The 18,274-nt window shown below is 51.7% G+C and overlaps 19 non-coding genes and 16 pseudogenes across 19 annotated transcripts; all 35 read right to left on the bottom strand.

The window, feature by feature from the left end:
• Positions 1 to 143: 143 nt before the first annotated feature.
• LOC148924859 (5S ribosomal RNA) lies at positions 144 to 262 on the bottom strand. The gene has a single exon (XR_016131448.1). It is a non-coding gene; the product is annotated as a 5S ribosomal RNA (ribosomal RNA).
• A 393-nt stretch (positions 263 to 655) lies between these two features.
• On the bottom strand, positions 656 to 761 carry LOC148924858 (5S ribosomal RNA; annotated as a pseudogene).
• A 393-nt stretch (positions 762 to 1,154) lies between these two features.
• Positions 1,155 to 1,260, bottom strand: LOC148924857 (5S ribosomal RNA; annotated as a pseudogene).
• A 394-nt stretch (positions 1,261 to 1,654) lies between these two features.
• Positions 1,655 to 1,773, bottom strand: LOC148924856 (5S ribosomal RNA). Its single transcript, XR_016131207.1, has one exon. It is a non-coding gene; the product is annotated as a 5S ribosomal RNA (ribosomal RNA).
• Positions 1,774 to 2,151: 378 nt separating this feature from the next.
• Positions 2,152 to 2,271, bottom strand: LOC148924855 (5S ribosomal RNA; annotated as a pseudogene).
• Positions 2,272 to 2,665: 394 nt separating this feature from the next.
• LOC148924854 (5S ribosomal RNA) lies at positions 2,666 to 2,784 on the bottom strand. The gene has a single exon (XR_016131578.1). It is a non-coding gene; the product is annotated as a 5S ribosomal RNA (ribosomal RNA).
• A 393-nt stretch (positions 2,785 to 3,177) lies between these two features.
• Positions 3,178 to 3,283, bottom strand: LOC148924853 (5S ribosomal RNA; annotated as a pseudogene).
• A 393-nt stretch (positions 3,284 to 3,676) lies between these two features.
• Positions 3,677 to 3,782, bottom strand: LOC148924852 (5S ribosomal RNA; annotated as a pseudogene).
• A 395-nt stretch (positions 3,783 to 4,177) lies between these two features.
• On the bottom strand, positions 4,178 to 4,296 carry LOC148924851 (5S ribosomal RNA). The gene has a single exon (XR_016131215.1). It is a non-coding gene; the product is annotated as a 5S ribosomal RNA (ribosomal RNA).
• A 393-nt stretch (positions 4,297 to 4,689) lies between these two features.
• Positions 4,690 to 4,795, bottom strand: LOC148924850 (5S ribosomal RNA; annotated as a pseudogene).
• A 394-nt stretch (positions 4,796 to 5,189) lies between these two features.
• Positions 5,190 to 5,308, bottom strand: LOC148924849 (5S ribosomal RNA). Its single transcript, XR_016131577.1, has one exon. It is a non-coding gene; the product is annotated as a 5S ribosomal RNA (ribosomal RNA).
• A 393-nt stretch (positions 5,309 to 5,701) lies between these two features.
• Positions 5,702 to 5,820, bottom strand: LOC148924848 (5S ribosomal RNA). The gene has a single exon (XR_016131652.1). It is a non-coding gene; the product is annotated as a 5S ribosomal RNA (ribosomal RNA).
• A 393-nt stretch (positions 5,821 to 6,213) lies between these two features.
• Positions 6,214 to 6,319, bottom strand: LOC148924847 (5S ribosomal RNA; annotated as a pseudogene).
• A 394-nt stretch (positions 6,320 to 6,713) lies between these two features.
• On the bottom strand, positions 6,714 to 6,832 carry LOC148924846 (5S ribosomal RNA). The gene has a single exon (XR_016131641.1). It is a non-coding gene; the product is annotated as a 5S ribosomal RNA (ribosomal RNA).
• A 393-nt stretch (positions 6,833 to 7,225) lies between these two features.
• LOC148924845 (5S ribosomal RNA) lies at positions 7,226 to 7,331 on the bottom strand (annotated as a pseudogene).
• A 394-nt stretch (positions 7,332 to 7,725) lies between these two features.
• Positions 7,726 to 7,844, bottom strand: LOC148924844 (5S ribosomal RNA). Its single transcript, XR_016131630.1, has one exon. It is a non-coding gene; the product is annotated as a 5S ribosomal RNA (ribosomal RNA).
• A 393-nt stretch (positions 7,845 to 8,237) lies between these two features.
• LOC148924843 (5S ribosomal RNA) lies at positions 8,238 to 8,343 on the bottom strand (annotated as a pseudogene).
• A 394-nt stretch (positions 8,344 to 8,737) lies between these two features.
• Positions 8,738 to 8,856, bottom strand: LOC148924842 (5S ribosomal RNA). The gene has a single exon (XR_016131619.1). It is a non-coding gene; the product is annotated as a 5S ribosomal RNA (ribosomal RNA).
• An 893-nt stretch (positions 8,857 to 9,749) lies between these two features.
• Positions 9,750 to 9,868, bottom strand: LOC148924841 (5S ribosomal RNA). The gene has a single exon (XR_016131608.1). It is a non-coding gene; the product is annotated as a 5S ribosomal RNA (ribosomal RNA).
• A 393-nt stretch (positions 9,869 to 10,261) lies between these two features.
• LOC148924840 (5S ribosomal RNA) lies at positions 10,262 to 10,367 on the bottom strand (annotated as a pseudogene).
• Positions 10,368 to 10,761: 394 nt separating this feature from the next.
• LOC148924839 (5S ribosomal RNA) lies at positions 10,762 to 10,880 on the bottom strand. The gene has a single exon (XR_016131877.1). It is a non-coding gene; the product is annotated as a 5S ribosomal RNA (ribosomal RNA).
• Positions 10,881 to 11,273: 393 nt separating this feature from the next.
• On the bottom strand, positions 11,274 to 11,379 carry LOC148924838 (5S ribosomal RNA; annotated as a pseudogene).
• A 394-nt stretch (positions 11,380 to 11,773) lies between these two features.
• LOC148924837 (5S ribosomal RNA) lies at positions 11,774 to 11,892 on the bottom strand. Its single transcript, XR_016131576.1, has one exon. It is a non-coding gene; the product is annotated as a 5S ribosomal RNA (ribosomal RNA).
• A 393-nt stretch (positions 11,893 to 12,285) lies between these two features.
• Positions 12,286 to 12,391, bottom strand: LOC148924836 (5S ribosomal RNA; annotated as a pseudogene).
• A 394-nt stretch (positions 12,392 to 12,785) lies between these two features.
• Positions 12,786 to 12,904, bottom strand: LOC148924835 (5S ribosomal RNA). Its single transcript, XR_016131575.1, has one exon. It is a non-coding gene; the product is annotated as a 5S ribosomal RNA (ribosomal RNA).
• A 394-nt stretch (positions 12,905 to 13,298) lies between these two features.
• On the bottom strand, positions 13,299 to 13,417 carry LOC148924834 (5S ribosomal RNA). Its single transcript, XR_016131876.1, has one exon. It is a non-coding gene; the product is annotated as a 5S ribosomal RNA (ribosomal RNA).
• A 394-nt stretch (positions 13,418 to 13,811) lies between these two features.
• On the bottom strand, positions 13,812 to 13,930 carry LOC148924833 (5S ribosomal RNA). The gene has a single exon (XR_016131573.1). It is a non-coding gene; the product is annotated as a 5S ribosomal RNA (ribosomal RNA).
• A 394-nt stretch (positions 13,931 to 14,324) lies between these two features.
• LOC148924832 (5S ribosomal RNA) lies at positions 14,325 to 14,443 on the bottom strand. The gene has a single exon (XR_016131875.1). It is a non-coding gene; the product is annotated as a 5S ribosomal RNA (ribosomal RNA).
• A 393-nt stretch (positions 14,444 to 14,836) lies between these two features.
• On the bottom strand, positions 14,837 to 14,942 carry LOC148924831 (5S ribosomal RNA; annotated as a pseudogene).
• A 394-nt stretch (positions 14,943 to 15,336) lies between these two features.
• LOC148924830 (5S ribosomal RNA) lies at positions 15,337 to 15,455 on the bottom strand. Its single transcript, XR_016131572.1, has one exon. It is a non-coding gene; the product is annotated as a 5S ribosomal RNA (ribosomal RNA).
• A 393-nt stretch (positions 15,456 to 15,848) lies between these two features.
• LOC148924829 (5S ribosomal RNA) lies at positions 15,849 to 15,954 on the bottom strand (annotated as a pseudogene).
• A 394-nt stretch (positions 15,955 to 16,348) lies between these two features.
• On the bottom strand, positions 16,349 to 16,467 carry LOC148924828 (5S ribosomal RNA). The gene has a single exon (XR_016131999.1). It is a non-coding gene; the product is annotated as a 5S ribosomal RNA (ribosomal RNA).
• Positions 16,468 to 16,860: 393 nt separating this feature from the next.
• LOC148924827 (5S ribosomal RNA) lies at positions 16,861 to 16,966 on the bottom strand (annotated as a pseudogene).
• A 394-nt stretch (positions 16,967 to 17,360) lies between these two features.
• Positions 17,361 to 17,479, bottom strand: LOC148924826 (5S ribosomal RNA). The gene has a single exon (XR_016131586.1). It is a non-coding gene; the product is annotated as a 5S ribosomal RNA (ribosomal RNA).
• Positions 17,480 to 17,872: 393 nt separating this feature from the next.
• On the bottom strand, positions 17,873 to 17,978 carry LOC148924825 (5S ribosomal RNA; annotated as a pseudogene).
• Between the last annotated feature and the right edge of the window lie 296 nt (positions 17,979 to 18,274).

Raw genomic sequence — 18,274 nt, 5'->3', positions numbered from 1 at the left:
GTTTAAGATTGTGGGACTCGCTCGTCACCGGCTCGTGGAGTTTGTCGTACTTTTTGTCCTCGTACTCGACAACAGCTAATCGAGTGTCGGACCACATCAAGACCAAGTGAACGGAAAAAAAAATGAACGCACTCGCAAAAAAATGGGTGCAACACAAGGACTTCCCAGGGGGTCACCCATCCTAGTACTACTCTCGCCCAAGCACGCTTAACTTCGAAGTTCTGATGGGATCCGGTGCATTAGGGCTGGTATGATCGCACCCATCAATAGCCTCGCACTTTATTCTTTCATAGCGTACGCTCCCGTGCGCAGGTTCTGATCCCCCACCCTCCAGACGGGTATAACTTTTGATCGGGAAGGAGTTACGGGACCCACAGCATATCACCGCGAAGCTCTCGCCGAGCCCCACGTTCTGAGCTACGGGTACAGCCCGTGGCTACTCTGAGAAGCAAAAACAGGCCGTTTCGAGCCATTTCGAACACTTTTAGTTCGCAGCTACTGTTTTTCGGCACGTTTAAGATTGTGGGACCCGCTCGTCACCGGCTCGTGGAGATTGTCGTACTTTTTGTCCTCGTACTCGACAACAGCTAATCGAATGTCGGACCACATCAAGACCAACTGAACGGAAAAAAAAATGAACGCACTCGCAAAAAAAGGGGTGCAACAGGGGGTCACCCATCCTAGTACTACTCTCGCCCAAGCACGCTTAACTTCGGAGTTCTGATGGGATCCGGTGCATTAGTGCTGGTATGATCGCACCCATCAATAGCCTCGCACTTTATTCTTTCATAGCATACGCTCCCGTGCGCAGGTTCTGATCTCCCACCCTTAACACAGGCAGAACTTTTGATCCGGAAGGAGTTACGGGACCCACAGCATATCACCGTGAAGCTCTCGCCGGGCCCCACATTCTGAGCTACGGGTACAGCGCGTGGCTACTCTGAGAAGCAAAAACAGGCCGTTTCGAGCCATTTCGAACACGTTTAGTTCGCAGCTACTGTTTTTCGGCACGTTTAAGATTGTGGGACCCGCTCGTCACCGGCTCGTGGAGATTGTCGTACTTTTTGTCCTCGTACTCGACAACAGCTAATCGAGTGTCGGACCACATCAAGACCAACTGAACGGAAAAAAAAATGAACGCACTCGCAAAAAAAGGGGTGCAACAGGGGGTCACCCATCCTAGTACTACTCTCGCCCAAGCACGCTTAACTTCGGAGTTCTGATGGGATCCGGTGCATTAGTGCTGGTATGATCGCACCCATCAATAGCCTCGCACTTTATTCTTTCATAGCATACGCTCCCGTGCGCAGGTTCTGATCTCCCACCCTTAACACAGGCATAACTTTTGATCCGGAAGGAGTTACGGGACCCACAGCATATCACCGTGAAGCTCTCGCCGGGCCCCACGTTCTGAGCTACGGGTACAGCCCGTGGCTACTCTGAGAAGCAAAAACAGGCCGTTTCGAGCCATTTCGAACACTTTTAGTTCGCAGCTACTGTTTTTCGGCACGTTTAAGATTGTGGGACCCGCTCGTCACCGGCTCGTGGAGATTGTCGTACTTTTTGTCCTCGTACTCGACAACAGCTAATCGAGTGTCGGACCACATCAAGACCAACTGAACAGAAAAAAAAAATGAACGCACTCGCAAAAAAAGGGGTGCAACGCAAGGACTTCCCAGGGGGTCACCCATCCTAGTACTACTCTCGCCCAAGCACGCTTAACTTCGGAGTTCTGATGGGATCCGGTGCATTAGGGCTGGTATGATCGCACCCATCAATAGCCTCGCACTTTATTCTTTCATAGCGTACGCTCCCGTGCGCAGGTTTTGATCCCCCACCCTCCAGACGGGTATAACTTTTGATCGGGAAGGAGTTACGGGACCCACAGCATATCACCGCGAAGCTCTCGCCGAGCCCCACGTTCTGAGCTACGGGTACAGCCCGTGGCTACTCTGAGAACAAAAACAGGCCGTTTCGAGCCATTTCGAACACTTTTAGTTCGCAGCTACTGTTTTTCGGCACGTTTAAGATTGTGGGACCCGCTCGTCACCGGCTCGTGGAGATTGTCGTACTTTTTGTCCTCGTACTCGACAACAGCTAATCGAGTGTCGGACCACATCAAGACCAATTGAACGGAAAAAAAAATGAACGCACTCGCAAAAAAAGGTGTGCAACAGGGGGTCACCCATCCTAGTACTACTCTCGCCCAAGCACGCTTAACTTCGGAGTTCTGATGGGATCCGGTGCATTAGTGCTGGTATGATCGCACCCATCAATAGCCTCGCACTTTATTCTTTCATAGCATACGCTCCCGTGCGCAGGTTCTGATCTCCCACCCTTAACACAGGCATAACTTTTGATCCGGAAGGAGTTACGGGACCCACAGCATATCACCGTAAAGCTCTCGCCGAGCCCCACGTTCTGAGCTACGGGTACAGCCCGTGGCTACTCTGAGAAGCAAAAAGAGGCCGTTTCGAGCCATTTCGAACACTTTTAGTTCGCAGCTACTGTTTTTCGGCACGTTTAAGATTGTGGGACCCGCTCGTCACCGGCTCGTGGAGATTGTCGTACTTTTTGTCCTCGTACTCGACAACAGCTAATCGAGTGTCGGACCACATAAAGACCAACTGAACAGAAAAAAAAAATGAACGCACTCGCAAAAAAAGGGGTGCAACGCAAGGACTTCCCAAGGGGTCACCCATCCTAGTACTACTCTCGCCCAAGCACGCTTAACTTCGAAGTTCTGATGGGATCCGGTGCATTAGGGCTGGTATGATCGCACCCATCAATAGCCTCGCACTTTATTCTTTCATAGCGTACGCTCCCGTGCGCAGGTTCTGATCCCCCACCCTCCAGACGGGTATAACTTTTGATCGGGAAGGAGTTACGGGACCCACAGCATATCACCGCGAAGCTCTCGCCGAGCCCCACGTTCTGAGCTACGGGTACAGCCCGTGGCTACTCTGAGAAGCAAAAACAGGCCGTTTCGAGCCATTTCGAACACTTTTAGTTCGCAGCTACTGTTTTTCGGCACGTTTAAGATTGTGGGACCCGCTCGTCACCGGCTCGTGGAGATTGTCGTACTTTTTGTCCTCGTACTCGACAACAGCTAATCGAATGTCGGACCACATCAAGACCAACTGAACGGAAAAAAAAATGAACGCACTCGCAAAAAAAGGGGTGCAACAGGGGGTCACCCATCCTAGTACTACTCTCGCCCAAGCACGCTTAACTTCGGAGTTCTGATGGGATCCGGTGCATTAGTGCTGGTATGATCGCACCCATCAATAGCCTCGCACTTTATTCTTTCATAGCATACGCTCCCGTGCGCAGGTTCTGATCTCCCACCCTTAACACAGGCATAACTTTTGATCGGGAAGGAGTTACGGGACCCACAGCATATCACCGTGAAGCTCTCGCCGGGCCCCACATTCTGAGCTACGGGTACAGCCCATGGCTACTCTGAGAAGCAAAAACAGGCCGTTTCGAGCCATTTCGAACACGTTTAGTTCGCAGCTACTGTTTTTCGGCACGTTTAAGATTGTGGGACCCGCTCGTCACCGGCTCGTGGAGATTGTCGTACTTTTTGTCCTTGTACTCGACAACAGCTAATCGAGTGTTGGACCACATCAAGACCAACTGAACGGAAAAAAAAATGAACGCACTCGCAAAAAAAGGGGTGCAACAGGGGGTCACCCATCCTAGTACTACTCTCGCCCAAGCACGCTTAACTTCGGAGTTCTGATGGGATCCGGTGCATTAGTGCTGGTATGATTGCACCCATCAATAGCCTCGCACTTTATTCTTTCATAGCATACGCTCCCGTGCGCAGGTTCTGATCTCCCACCCTTAACACAGGCATAACTTTTGATCCGGAAGGAGTTACGGGACCCACAGCATATCACCGTGAAGCTCTCGCCGGGCCCCACGTTCTGAGCTACGGGTACAGCCCGTGGCTACTCTGAGAAGCAAAAACAGGCCGTTTCGAGCCATTTCGAACACTTTTAGTTCGCAGCTACTGTTTTTCGGCACGTTTAAGATTGTGGGACCCGCTCGTCACCGGCTCGTGGAGATTGTCGTACTTTTTGTCCTCGTACTCGACAACAGCTAATCGAGTGTCGGACCACATCAAGACCAACTGAACAGAAAAAAAAAAATGAACGCACTCGCAAAAAAAGGGGTGCAACGCAAGGACTTCCCAGGCGGTCACCCATCCTAGTACTACTCTCGCCCAAGCACGCTTAACTTCGGAGTTCTGATGGGATCCGGTGCATTAGGGCTGGTATGATCGCACCCATCAATAGCCTCGCACTTTATTCTTTCATAGCGTACGCTCCCGTGCGCAGGTTCTGATCCCCCACCCTCCAGACGGGTATAACTTTTGATCGGGAAGGAGTTACGGGACCCACAGCATATCACCGCGAAGCTCTCGCCGAGCCCCACGTTCTGAGCTACGGGTACAGCCCGTGGCTACTCTGAGAAGCAAAAACAGGCCGTTTCGAGCCATTTCGAACACTTTTAGTTCGCAGCTACTGTTTTTCGGCACGTTTAAGATTGTGGGACCCGCTCGTCACCGGCTCATGGAGATTGTCGTACTTTTTGTCCTCGTACTCGACAACAGCTAATCGAGTGTCGGACCACATCAAGACCAACTGAACGGAAAAAAAAATGAACGCACTCGCAAAAAAAGGGGTGCAACAGGGGGTCACCCATCCTAGTACTACTCTCGCCCAAGCACGCTTAACTTCGGAGTTCTGATGGGATCCGGTGCATTAGTGCTGGTATGATCGCACCCATCAATAGCCTCGCACTTTATTCTTTCATAGCATACGCTCCCGTGCGCAGGTTCTGATCTCCCACCCTTAACACAGGCATAACTTTTGATCCGGAAGGAGTTACGGGACCCACAGCATATCACCGTAAAGCTCTCGCCGAGCCCCACGTTCTGAGCTACGGGTACAGCCCGTGGCTACTCTGAGAAGCAAAAAGAGGCCGTTTCGAGCCATTTCGAACACTTTTAGTTCGGAGCTACTGTTTTTCGGCACGTTTAAGATTGTGGGACCCGCTCGTCACCGGCTCGTGGAGATTGTCGTACTTTTTGTCCTCGTACTCGACAACAGCTAATCGAGTGTCGGACCACATCAAGACCAACTGAACAGAAAAAAAAAATGAACGCACTCGCAAAAAAAGGGGTGCAACGCAAGGACTTCCCAAGGGGTCACCCATCCTAGTACTACTCTCGCCCAAGCACGCTTAACTTCGAAGTTCTGATGGGATCCGGTGCATTAGGGCTGGTATGATCGCACCCATCAATAGCCTCGCACTTTATTCTTTCATAGCGTATGCTCCCGTGCGCAGGTTCTGATCCCCCACCCTCCAGACGGGTATAACTTTTGATCGGGAAGGAGTTACGGGACCCACAGCATATCACCGCGAAGCTCTCGCCGAGCCCCACGTTCTGAGCTACGGGTACAGCCCGTGGCTACTCTGAGAAGCAAAAACAGGCCGTTTCGAGCCATTTCGAACACTTTTAGTTCGCAGCTACTGTTTTTCGGCACGTTTAAGATTGTGGGACCCGCTCGTCACCGGCTCGTGGAGATTGTCGTACTTTTTGTCCTCGTACTCGACAACAGCTAATCGAGTGTCGGACCACATCACGACCAAATGAACGGAAAAAAAAATGAACGCACTCGCAAAAAAAGGGGTGCAACACAAGGACTTCCCAGGGGGTCTCCCATCCTAGTACTACTCTCGCCCAAGCACGCTTAACTTCGGAGTTCTGATGGGATCCGGTGCATTAGTGCTGGTATGATCGCACCCATCAATAGCCTCGCACTTTATTCTTTCATAGCGTACGCTCCCGTGCGCAGGTTCTGATCCCCCACCCTCCAGACGGGTATAACTTTTGATCGGGAAGGAGTTACGGGACCCACAGCATATCACCGCGAAGCTCTCGCCGAGCCCCACGTTCTGAGCTACGGGTACAGCCCGTGGCTACTCTGGGAAGCAAAAAGAGGCCGTTTCGAGCCATTTCGAACACTTTTAGTTCGCAGCTACTGTTTTTCGGCACGTTTAAGATTGTGGGACCCGCTCGTCACCTGCTCGTGGAGATTGTCGTATTTTTTGTCCTCGTACTCGACAACCACTAATCGAGTGTCGGACCACATCAAGACCAACTGAACGGAAAAAAAAATGAACGCACTCGCAAAAAAAGGGGTGCAACAGGGGGTCACCCATCCTAGTACTACTCTCGCCCAAGCACGCTTAACTTCGGAGCTCTGATGGGATCCGGTGCATTAGTGCTGGTATGATCGCACCCATCAATAGCCCCGCACTTTATTCTTTCATAGCGTACGCTCCCGTGCGCAGGTTCTGATCACCCACCCTCCAGACGGGTATAACATTTGATCGGGAAGGAGTTACGGGACCCACAGCATATCACCGCGAAGCTCTCGCCGAGTCCCACGTGCTGAGCTACGGGTATAGCCCGTGGCTACTCCGGGAAGCAAAAAGAGGCCGTTTCGAGCAATTTCGGACACTTTTAGTTCGCAGCTACTGTTTTTCGGCACGTTTAAGATTGTGGGACCCGCTCGTCACCGGCTCGTGGAGATTGTCGTACTTTTTGTCCTCGTACTCAACAACAGCTAATCGAGTGTCGGACCACATCACGACCAACTGAACGGAAAAAAAAAATGAACGCACTCGCAAAAAAAGGGGTGCAACACAAGGACTTCCCAGGGGGTCTCCCATCCTAGTACTACTCTCGCCCAAGCACGCTTAACTTCGGAGTTCTGATGGGATCCGGTGCATTAGTGCTGGTATGATCGCACCCATCAATAGCCTCGCACTTTATTCTTTCATAGTGTACGCTCCCGTGCGCAGGTTCTGATCCCCCACCCTCCAGACGGGTATAACATTTGATCGGGAAGGAGTTACGGGACCCACAGCATATCACCGCGAAGCTCTCGCCGAGCCCCACGTTCTGAGCTACGGGTACAGCCCGTGGCTACTCTGGGAAGCAAAAAGAGGCCGTTTCGAGCCATTTCGAACACTTTTAGTTCGCAGCTACTGTTTTTCGGCACGTTTAAGATTGTGGGACCCGCTCGTCACCGGCTCGTGGAGATTGTCGTACTTTTTGTCCTCGTACTCCACAACCACTAATCGAGTGTCGGACCACATCAAGACCAACTGAACGGAAAAAAAAATGAACGCACTCGCAAAAAAAGGGGTGCAACAGGGGGTCACCCATCCTAGTACTACTCTCGCCCAAGCACGCTTAACTTCGGAGCTCTGATGGGATCCGGTGCATTAGTGCTGGTATGATCGCACCCATCAATAGCCCCGCACTTTATTCTTTCATAGCGTACGCTCCCGTGCGCAGGTTCTGATCACCCACCCTCCAGACGAGTATAACATTTGATCGGGAAGGAGTTACGGGACCCACAGCATATCACCGCGAAGCTCTCGCCGAGTCCCACGTGCTGAGCTACGGGTATAGCCCGTGGCTACTCCGGGAAGCAAAAAGAGGCCGTTTCGAGCAATTTCGGACACTTTTAGTTCGCAGCTACAGTTTTTCGGCACGTTTAAGATTGTGGGACCCGCTCGTCACCGGCTCGTGGAGATTGTCGTACTTTTTGTCCTCGTACTCGACAACAGCTAATCGAGTGTCGGACCACATCACGACCAACTGAACGGAAAAAAAAAATGAACGCACTCGCAAAAAAAGGGGTGCAACACAAGGACTTCCCAGGGGGTCTCCCATCCTAGTACTACTCTCGCCCAAGCACGCTTAACTTCGGAGTTCTGATGGGATCCGGTGCATTAGTGCTGGTATGATCGCACCCATCAATAGCCTCGCACTTTATTCTTTCATAGCATACGCTCCCGTGCGCAGGTTCTGATCTTCCACCCTTCACACAGGCATAACTTTTGATCCGGAAGGAGTTACGGGACCCACAGCATATCACCGTGAAGCTCTCGCCGAGCCCCACGTTCTGAGCTGCGGGTACAGCCCGTGGCTACTCTGGGAAGCAAAAAGAGGCCGTTTCGAGCCATTTCGAACACTTTTAGTTCGCAGCTACTGTTTTTCGGCACGTTTAAGATTGTGGGACCCGCTCGTCACCGGCTCGTGGAGATTGTCGTACTTTTTGTCCTCGTACTCGACAACCACTAATCGAGTGTCGGACCATATCAAGACCAACTGAACGGAAAAAAAAATGAACGCACTCGCAAAAAAAGGGGTGCAACAGGGAGTCACCCATCCTAGTACTACTCTCGCCCAAGCACGCTTAACTTCGGAGTTCTGATGGGATCCGATGCATTAGTGCTGGTATGATCGCACCCATCAATAGCCTCGCACTTTATTCTTTCATAGCATACGCTCCCGTGCGCAGGTTCTGATCTCCCACCCTTAACACAGGCATAACTTTTGATCCGGAAGGAGTTACGGGACCCACAGCATATCACCGTGAAGCTCTCGCCGAGCCCCACGTTCTGAGCTACGGGTACAGCCCGTGGCTACTCTGAGAAGCAAAATGAGGCCGTTTCGAGCCATTTCGAACACTTTTAGTTCGCAGCTACTGTTTTTCGGCACGTTTAAGATTGTGGGACCCGCTCGTCACCGGCTCGTGGAGATTGTCGTACTTTTTGTCCTCGTACTCAACAACAGCTAATCGAGTGTCGGACCACATCACGACCAACTGAACGGAAAAAAAAAATGAACGCACTCGCAAAAAAAGGGGTGCAACACAAGGACTTCCCAGGGGGTCTCCCATCCTAGTACTACTCTCGCCCAAGCACGCTTAACTTCGGAGTTCTGATGGGATCCGGTGCATTAGTGCTGGTATGATCGCACCCATCAATAGCCTCGCACTTTATTCTTTCATAGCGTACGCTCCCGTGCGCAGGTTCTGATCCCCCACCCTCCAGACGGGTATAACTTTTGATCGGGAAGGAGTTACGGGACCCACAGCATATCACCGCGAAGCTCTCGCCGAGCCCCACGTTCTGAGCTACGGGTACAGCCCGTGGCTACTCTGGGAAGCAAAAAGAGGCCGTTTCGAGCCATTTCGAACACTTTCAGTTCGCAGCTACTGTTTTTCGGCACGTTTAAGATTGTGGGACCCGCTCGTCACCGGCTCGTGGAGATTGTCGTACTTTTTGTCCTCGTACTCGACAACCACTAATCGAGTGTCGGACCACATCAAGACCAACTGAACGGAAAAAAAAATGAACGCACTCGCAAAAAAAGGGGTGCAACAGGGGGTCACCCATCCTAGTACTACTCTCGCCCAAGCACGCTTAACTTCGAAGTTCTGATGGGATCCGGTGCATTAGGGCTGGTATGATCGCACCCATCAATAGCCTCGCACTTTATTCTTTCATAGCGTACGCTCCCGTGCGCAGGTTCTGATCCCCCACCCTCCAGACGGGTATAACTTTTGATCGGGAAGGAGTTACGGGACCCACAGCATATCACCGCGAAGCTCTCGCCGAGCCCCACGTTCTGAGCTACGGGTACAGCCCGTGGCTACTCTGAGAAGCAAAAACAGGCCGTTTCGAGCAATTTCGGACACTTTTAGTTCGCAGCTACAGTTTTTCGGCACGTTTAAGATTGTGGGACCCGCTCGTCACCGGCTCGTGGAGATTGTCGTACTTTTTGTCCTCGTACTCGACAACAGCTAATCGAGTGTCGGACCACATCACGACCAACTGAACGGAAAAAAAAAATGAACGCACTCGCAAAAAAAGGGGTGCAACACAAGGACTTCCCAGGGGGTCTCCCATCCTAGTACTACTCTCGCCCAAGCACGCTTAACTTCGGAGTTCTGATGGGATCCGGTGCATTAGTGCTGGTATGATCGCACCCATCAATAGCCTCGCACTTTATTCTTTCATAGCATACGCTCCCGTGCGCAGGTTCTGATCTGCCACCCTTCACACAGGCATAACTTTTGATCCGGAAGGAGTTACGGGACCCACAGCATATCACCGTGAAGCTCTCGCCGAGCCCCACGTTCTGAGCTACGGGTACAGCCCGTGGCTACTCTGGGAAGCAAAAAGAGGCCGTTTCGAGCCATTTCGAACACTTTTAGTTCGCAGCTACTGTTTTTCGGCACGTTTAAGATTGTGGGACCCGCTCGTCACCGGCTCGTGGAGATTGTCGTACTTTTTGTCCTCGTACTCGACAACCACTAATCGAGTGTCGGACCATATCAAGACCAACTGAACGGAAAAAAAAATGAACGCACTCGCAAAAAAAGGGGTGCAACAGGGAGTCACCCATCCTAGTACTACTCTCGCCCAAGCACGCTTAACTTCGGAGTTCTGATGGGATCCGGTGCATTAGTGCTGGTATGATCGCACCCATCAATAGCCTCGCACTTTATTCTTTCATAGCATACGCTCCCGTGCGCAGGTTCTGATCTCCCACCCTTAACACAGGCATAACTTTTGATCCGGAAGGAGTTACGGGACCCACAGCATATCACCGTGAAGCTCTCGCCGAGCCCCACGTTCTGAGCTACGGGTACAGCCCGTGGCTACTCTGAGAAGCAAAATGAGGCCGTTTCGAGCCATTTCGAACACTTTTAGTTCGCAGCTACTGTTTTTCGGCACGTTTAAGATTGTGGGACCCGCTCGTCACCGGCTCGTGGAGATTGTCGTACTTTTTGTCCTCGTACTCGACAACAGCTAATCGAGTGTCGGACCACATCAAGACCAACTGAACAGAAAAAAAAAATGAACGCACTCGCAAAAAAAGGGGTGCAACGCAAGGACTTCCCAGGGGGTCACCCATCCTAGTACTACTCTCGCCCAAGCACGCTTAACTTCGGAGTTCTGATGGGATCCGGTGCATTAGTGCTGGTATGATCGCACCCATCAATAGCCTCGCACTTTATTCTTTCATAGCATACGCTCCCGTGCGCAGGTTCTGATCCCCCACCCTTCACACAGGCATAACTTTTGATCCGGAAGGAGTTACGGGACCCACAGCATATCACCGTGAAGCTCTCGCCGGGCCCCACGTTCTGAGCTACGGGTACAGCCCATGGCTACTCTGAGAAGCAAAAACAGGCCGTTTCGAGCCATTTCGAACACTTTTAGTTCGCAGCTACTGTTTTTCGGCACGTTTAAGATTGTGGGACCCGCTCGTCACCGGCTCGTGGAGATTGTCGTACTTTTTGTCCTCGTACTCGACAACCACTAATCGAGTGTCGGACCACATCAAGACCAACTGAACGGAAAAAAAAATGAACGCACTCGCAAAAAAAGGGGTGCAACAGGGGGTCACCCATCCTAGTACTACTCTCGCCCAAGCACGCTTAACTTCGGAGTTCTGATGGGATCCGGTGCATTAGTGCTGGTATGATCGCACCCATCAATAGCCTCGCACTTTATTCTTTCATAGCATACGCTCCCGTGCGCAGGTTCTGATCTCCCACCCTTAACACAGGCATAACTTTTGATCCGGAAGGAGTTACGGGACCCACAGCATATCACCGTAAAGCTCTCGCCGAGCCCCACGTTCTGAGCTACGGGTACAGCCCGTGGCTACTCTGAGAAGCAAAAAGAGGCCGTTTCGAGCCATTTCGAACACTTTTAGTTCGCAGCTACTGTTTTTCGGCACGTTTAAGATTGTGGGACCCGCTCGTCACCGGCTCGTGGAGATTGTCGTACTTTTTGTCCTCGTACTCGACAACAGCTAATCGAGTGTCGGACCACATCAAGACCAACTGAACAGAAAAAAAAAATGAACGCACTCGCAAAAAAAGGGGTGCAACGCAAGGACTTCCCAAGGGGTCACCCATCCTAGTACTACTCTCGCCCAAGCACGCTTAACTTCGAAGTTCTGATGGGATCCGGTGCATTAGGGCTGGTATGATCGCACCCATCAATAGCCTCGCACTTTATTCTTTCATAGCATACGCTCCCGTGCGCAGGTTCTGATCCCCCACCCTTCACACAGGCATAACTTTTGATCCGGAAGGAGTTACGGGACCCACAGCATATCACCGTGAAGCTCTCGCCGGGCCCCACGTTCTGAGCTACGGGTACAGCCCGTGGCTACTCTGAGAAGCAAAAACAGGCCGTTTCGAGCCATTTCGAACACTTTTAGTTCGCAGCTACTGTTTTTCGGCACGTTTAAGATTGTGGGACCCGCTCGTCACCGGCTCGTGGAGATTGTCGTACTTTTTGTCCTCGTACTCGACAACCACTAATCGAGTGTCGGACCACATCAAGACCAACTGAACGGAAAAAAAAATGAACGCACTCGCAAAAAAAGGGGTGCAACAGGGGGTCACCCATCCTAGTACTACTCTCGCCCAAGCACGCTTAACTTCGGAGTTCTGATGGGATCCGGTGCATTAGTGCTGGTATGATCGCACCCATCAATAGCCTCGCACTTTATTCTTTCATAGCATACGCTCCCGTGCGCAGGTTCTGATCTCCCACCCTTAACACAGGCATAACTTTTGATCCGGAAGGAGTTACGGGACCCACAGCATATCACCGTAAAGCTCTCGCCGAGCCCCACGTTCTGAGCTACGGGTACAGCCCGTGGCTACTCTGAGAAGCAAAAAGAGGCCGTTTCGAGCCATTTCGAACACTTTTAGTTCGCAGCTACTGTTTTTCGGCACGTTTAAGATTGTGGGACCCGCTCGTCACCGGCTCGTGGAGATTGTCGTACTTTTTGTCCTCGTACTCGACAACAGCTAATCGAGTGTCGGACCACATCAAGACCAACTGAACAGAAAAAAAAAATGAACGCACTCGCAAAAAAAGGGGTGCAACGCAAGGACTTCCCAAGGGGTCACCCATCCTAGTACTACTCTCGCCCAAGCACGCTTAACTTCGAAGTTCTGATGGGATCCGGTGCATTAGGGCTGGTATGATCGCACCCATCAATAGCCTCGCACTTTATTCTTTCATAGCGTACGCTCCTGTGCGCAGGTTCTGATCCCCCACCCTCCAGACGGGTATAACTTTTGATCGGGAAGGAGTTACGGGACCCACAGCATATCACCGCGAAACTCTCGCCGAGCCCCACGTTCTGAGCTACGGGTACAGCCCGTGGCTACTCTGAGAAGCAAAAACAGGCCGTTTCGAGCCATTTCGAACACTTTTAGTTCGCAGCTACTGTTTTTCGGCACGTTTAAGATTGTGGGACCCGCTCGTCACCGGCTCGTGGAGATTGTCGTACTTTTTGTCCTCGTACTCGACAACAGCTAATCGAGTGTCGGACCACATCAAGACCAACTGAACAGAAAAAAAAAATGAACGCACTCGCAAAAAAAGGGGTGCAACGCAAGGACTTCCCAGGGGGTCACCCATCCTAGTACTACTCTCGCCCAAGCACGCTTAACTTCGGAGTTCTGATGGGATCCGGTGCATTAGTGCTGGTATGATCGCACCCATCAATAGCCTCGCACTTTATTCTTTCATAGCATACGCTCCCGTGCGCAGGTTCTGATCTCCCACCCTTAACACAGGCATAACTTTTGATCCGGAAGGAGTTACGGGACCCACAGCATATCACCGTAAAGCTCTCGCCGAGCCCCACGTTCTGAGCTACGGGTACAGCCCGTGGCTACTCTGAGAAGCAAAAAGAGGCCGTTTCGAGCCATTTCGAACACTTTTAGTTCGCAGCTACTGTTTTTCGGCACGTTTAAGATTGTGGGACCCGCTCGTCACCGGCTCGTGGAGATTGTCGTACTTTTTGTCCTCGTACTCGACAACAGCTAATCGAGTGTCGGACCACATCAAGACCAACTGAACAGAAAAAAAAAATGAACGCACTCGCAAAAAAAGGGGTGCAACGCAAGGACTTCCCAAGGGGTCACCCATCCTAGTACTACTCTCGCCCAAGCACGCTTAACTTCGAAGTTCTGATGGGATCCGGTGCATTAGGGCTGGTATGATCGCACCCATCAATAGCCTCGCACTTTATTCTTTCATAGCGTACGCTCCTGTGCGCAGGTTCTGATCCCCCACCCTCCAGACGGGTATAACTTTTGATCGGGAAGGAGTTACGGGACCCACAGCATATCACCGCGAAACTCTCGCCGAGCCCCACGTTCTGAGCTACGGGTACAGCCCGTGGCTACTCTGAGAAGCAAAAACAGGCCGTTTCGAGCCATTTCGAACACTTTTAGTTCGCAGCTACTGTTTTTCGGCACGTTTAAGATTGTGGGACCCGCTCGTCACCGGCTCGTGGAGATTGTCGTACTTTTTGTCCTCGTACTCGACAACAGCTAATCGAGTGTCGGACCACATCAAGACCAACTGAACAGAAAAAAAAAATGAACGCACTCGCAAAAAAAGGGGTGCAACGCAAGGACTTCCCAGGGGGTCACCCATCCTAGTACTACTCTCGCCCAAGCACGCTTAACTTCGGAGTTCTGATGGGATCCGGTGCATTAGTGCTGGTATGATCGCACCCATCAATAGCCTCGCACTTTATTCTTTCATAGCATACGCTCCCGTGCGCAGGTTCTGATCCCCCACCCTTCACACAGGCATAACTTTTGATCCGGAAGGAGTTACGGGACCCACAGCATATCACCGTGAAGCTCTCGCCGGGCCCCACGTTCTGAGCTACGGGTACAGCCCGTGGCTACTCTGAGAAGCAAAAACAGGCCGTTTCGAGCCATTTCGAACACTTTTAGTTCGCAGCTACTGTTTTTCGGCACGTTTAAGATTGTGGGACCCGCTCGTCACCGGCTCGTGGAGATTGTCGTACTTTTTGTCCTCGTACTCGACAACCACTAATCGAGTGTCGGACCACATCAAGACCAACTGAACGGAAAAAAAAATGAACGCACTCGCAAAAAAAGGGGTGCAACAGGGGGTCACCCATCCTAGTACTACTCTCGCCCAAGCACGCTTAACTTCGGAGTTCTGATGGGATCCGGTGCATTAGTGCTGGTATGATCGCACCCATCAATAGCCTCGCACTTTATTCTTTCATAGCATACGCTCCCGTGCGCAGGTTCTGATCTCCCACCCTTAACACAGGCATAACTTTTGATCCGGAAGGAGTTACGGGACCCACAGCATATCACCGTAAAGCTCTCGCCGAGCCCCACGTTCTGAGCTATGGGTACAGCCCGTGGCTACTCTGAGAAGCAAAAAGAGGCCGTTTCGAGCCATTTCGAACACTTTTAGTTCGCAGCTACTGTTTTTCGGCACGTTTAAGATTGTGGGACCCGCTCGTCACCGGCTCGTGGAGATTGTCGTACTTTTTGTCCTCGTACTCGACAACAGCTAATCGAGTGTCGGACCACATCAAGACCAACTGAACAGAAAAAAAAAATGAACGCACTCGCAAAAAAAGGGGTGCAACGCAAGGACTTCCCAAGGGGTCACCCATCCTAGTACTACTCTCGCCCAAGCACGCTTAACTTCGAAGTTCTGATGGGATCCGGTGCATTAGGGCTGGTATGATCGCACCCATCAATAGCCTCGCACTTTATTCTTTCATAGCGTACGCTCCCGTGCGCAGGTTCTGATCCCCCACCCGCCAGACGGGTATAACTTTTGATCGGGAAGGAGTTACGGGACCCACAGCATATCACCGCGAAGCTCTCGCCGAGCCCCACGTTCTGAGCTACGGGTACAGCCCGTGGCTACTCTGAGAAGCAAAAACAGGCCGTTTCGAGCCATTTCGAACACTTTTAGTTCGCAGCTACTGTTTTTCGGCACGTTTAAGATTGTGGGACCCGCTCGTCACCGGCTCGTGGAGATTGTCGTACTTTTTGTCCTCGTACTCGACAACAGCTAATCGAGTGTCGGACCACATCAAGACCAACTGAACGGAAAAAAAAATGAACGCACTCGCAAAAAAAGGGGTGCAACAGGGGGTCACCCATCCTAGTACTACTCTCGCCCAAGCACGCTTAACTTCGGAGTTCTGATGGGATCCGGTGCATTAGTGCTGGTATGATCGCACCCATCAATAGCCTCGCACTTTATTCTTTCATAGCATACGCTCCCGTGCGCAGGTTCTGATCTCCCACCCTTAACACAGGCATAACTTTTGATCCGGAAGGAGTTACGGGACCCACAGCATATCACCGTAAAGCTCTCGCCGAGCCCCACGTTCTGAGCTACGGGTACAGCCCGTGGCTACTCTGAGAAGCAAAAAGAGGCCGTTTCGAGCCATTTCGAACACTTTTAGTTCGCAGCTACTGTTTTTCGGCACGTTTAAGATTGTGGGACCCGCTCGTCACCGGCTCGTGGAGATTGTCGTACTTTTTGTCCTCGTACTCGACAACAGCTAATCGAGTGTCGGACCACATCAAGACCAACTGAACAGAAAAAAAAAATGAACGCACTCGCAAAAAAAGGGGTGCAACGCAAGGACTTCCCAAGGGGTCACCCATCCTAGTACTACTCTCGCCCAAGCACGCTTAACTTCGGAGTTCTGATGGGATCCGGTGCATTAGTGCTGGTATGATCGCACCCATCAATAGCCTCGCACTTTATTCTTTCATAGCATACGCTCCCGTGCGCAGGTTCTGATCCCCCACCCTTCACACAGGCATAACTTTTGATCCGGAAGGAGTTACGGGACCCACAGCATATCACCGTGAAGCTCTCGCCGGGCCCCACGTTCTGAGCTACGGGTACAGCCCGTGGCTACTCTGAGAAGCAAAAACAGGCCGTTTCGAGCCATTTCGAACACTTTTAGTTCGCAGCTACTGTTTTTCGGCACGTTTAAGATTGTGGGACCCGCTCGTCACCGGCTCGTGGAGATTGTCGTACTTTTTGTCCTCGTACTCGACAACCACTAATCGAGTGTCGGACCACATCAAGACCAACTGAACGGAAAAAAAAATGAACGCACTCGCAAAAAAAGGGGTGCAACAGGGGGTCACCCATCCTAGTACTACTCTCGCCCAAGCACGCTTAACTTCGGAGCTCTGATGGGATCCGGTGCATTAGTGCTGGTATGATCGCACCCATCAATAGCCCCGCACTTTATTCTTTCATAGCGTACGCTCCCGTGCGCAGGTTCTGATCACCCACCCTCCAGACGGGTATAACTTTTGATCGGGAAGGAGTTACGGGACCCACAGCATATCACCGCAAAGCTCTCGCCGAGTCCCACGTGCTGAGCTACGGGTATAGCCCGTGGCTACTCCGGGAAGCAAAAAGAGGCCGTTTCGAGCAATTTCGGACACTTTTAGTTCGCAGCTACTGTTTTTCGGCACGTTTAAGATTGTGGGACCCGCTCGTCACCGGCTCGTGGAGATTGTCGTACTTTTTGTCCTCGTACTCGACAACAGCTAATCGAGTGTCGTACCACAACAAGACCAACTGAACGGAAAAAAAAAATGAACGCACTCGCAAAAAAAGGGGTGCAACACAAGGACTTCCCAGGGGGTCACCCATCCTAGTACTACTCTCGCCCAAGCACGCTTAACTTCGGAGTTCTGATGGGATCCGGTGCATTAGTGCTGGTATGATCGCACCCATCAATAGCCTCGCACTTTATTCTTTCATAGCATACGCTCCCGTGCGCAGGTTCTGATCTCCCACCCTTCACACAGGCATAACTTTTGATCCGGAAGGAGTTACGGGACCCACAGCATATCACCGTGAAGCTCTCGCCGAGCCCCACGTTCTGAGCTACGGGTACAGCCCGTGGCTACTCTGGGAAGCAAAAAGAAGCCGTTTCGAGCCATTTCGAACACTTTTAGTTCGCAGCTACTGTTTTTCGGCACGTTTAAGATTGTGGGACCCGCTCGTCACCGGCTCGTGGAGATTGTCGTACTTTTTGTCCTCGTACTCGACAACCACTAATCGAGTGTCGGACCATATCAAGACCAACTGAACGGAAAAAAAAATGAAAGCACTCGCAAAAAAAGGGGTGCAACAGGGGGTCACCCATCCTAGTACTACTCTCGCCCAAGCACGCTTAACTTCGGAGCTCTGATGGGATCCGGTGCATTAGTGCTGGTATGATCGCACCCATCACTAGCCCGCACTTTATTCTTTCATAGCGTACGCTCCCGTGCGCAAGTTCTGATCACCCACCCTCCAAACGGGTATAACTTTGGATCGGGAAGGAGTTACGGGACCCACAGCATATCACCGCGAAGCTCTCGCCGAGTCCCACGTGCTGAGCTACGGGTATAGCCCGTGGCTACTCCGGGAATCAAAAAGAGGCCGTTTCGAGCAATTTCGGACACTTTTAGTTCGCAGCTACTGTTTTTCGGCACGTTTAAGATTGTGGGACCCGCTCGTCACCGGCTAGTGGAGATTGTCG

The sequence above is a fragment of the Salvia hispanica genome, chromosome 5 (genome assembly GCF_029641045.1).
Source record: "Salvia hispanica isolate PSC_SH4W2 chromosome 5, Shi_PSC_v1, whole genome shotgun sequence".
Classification (NCBI taxonomy): Eukaryota; Viridiplantae; Streptophyta; class Magnoliopsida; order Lamiales; family Lamiaceae; genus Salvia; species Salvia hispanica.
This window is presented reverse-complemented; position numbering and strand designations above follow the sequence as displayed.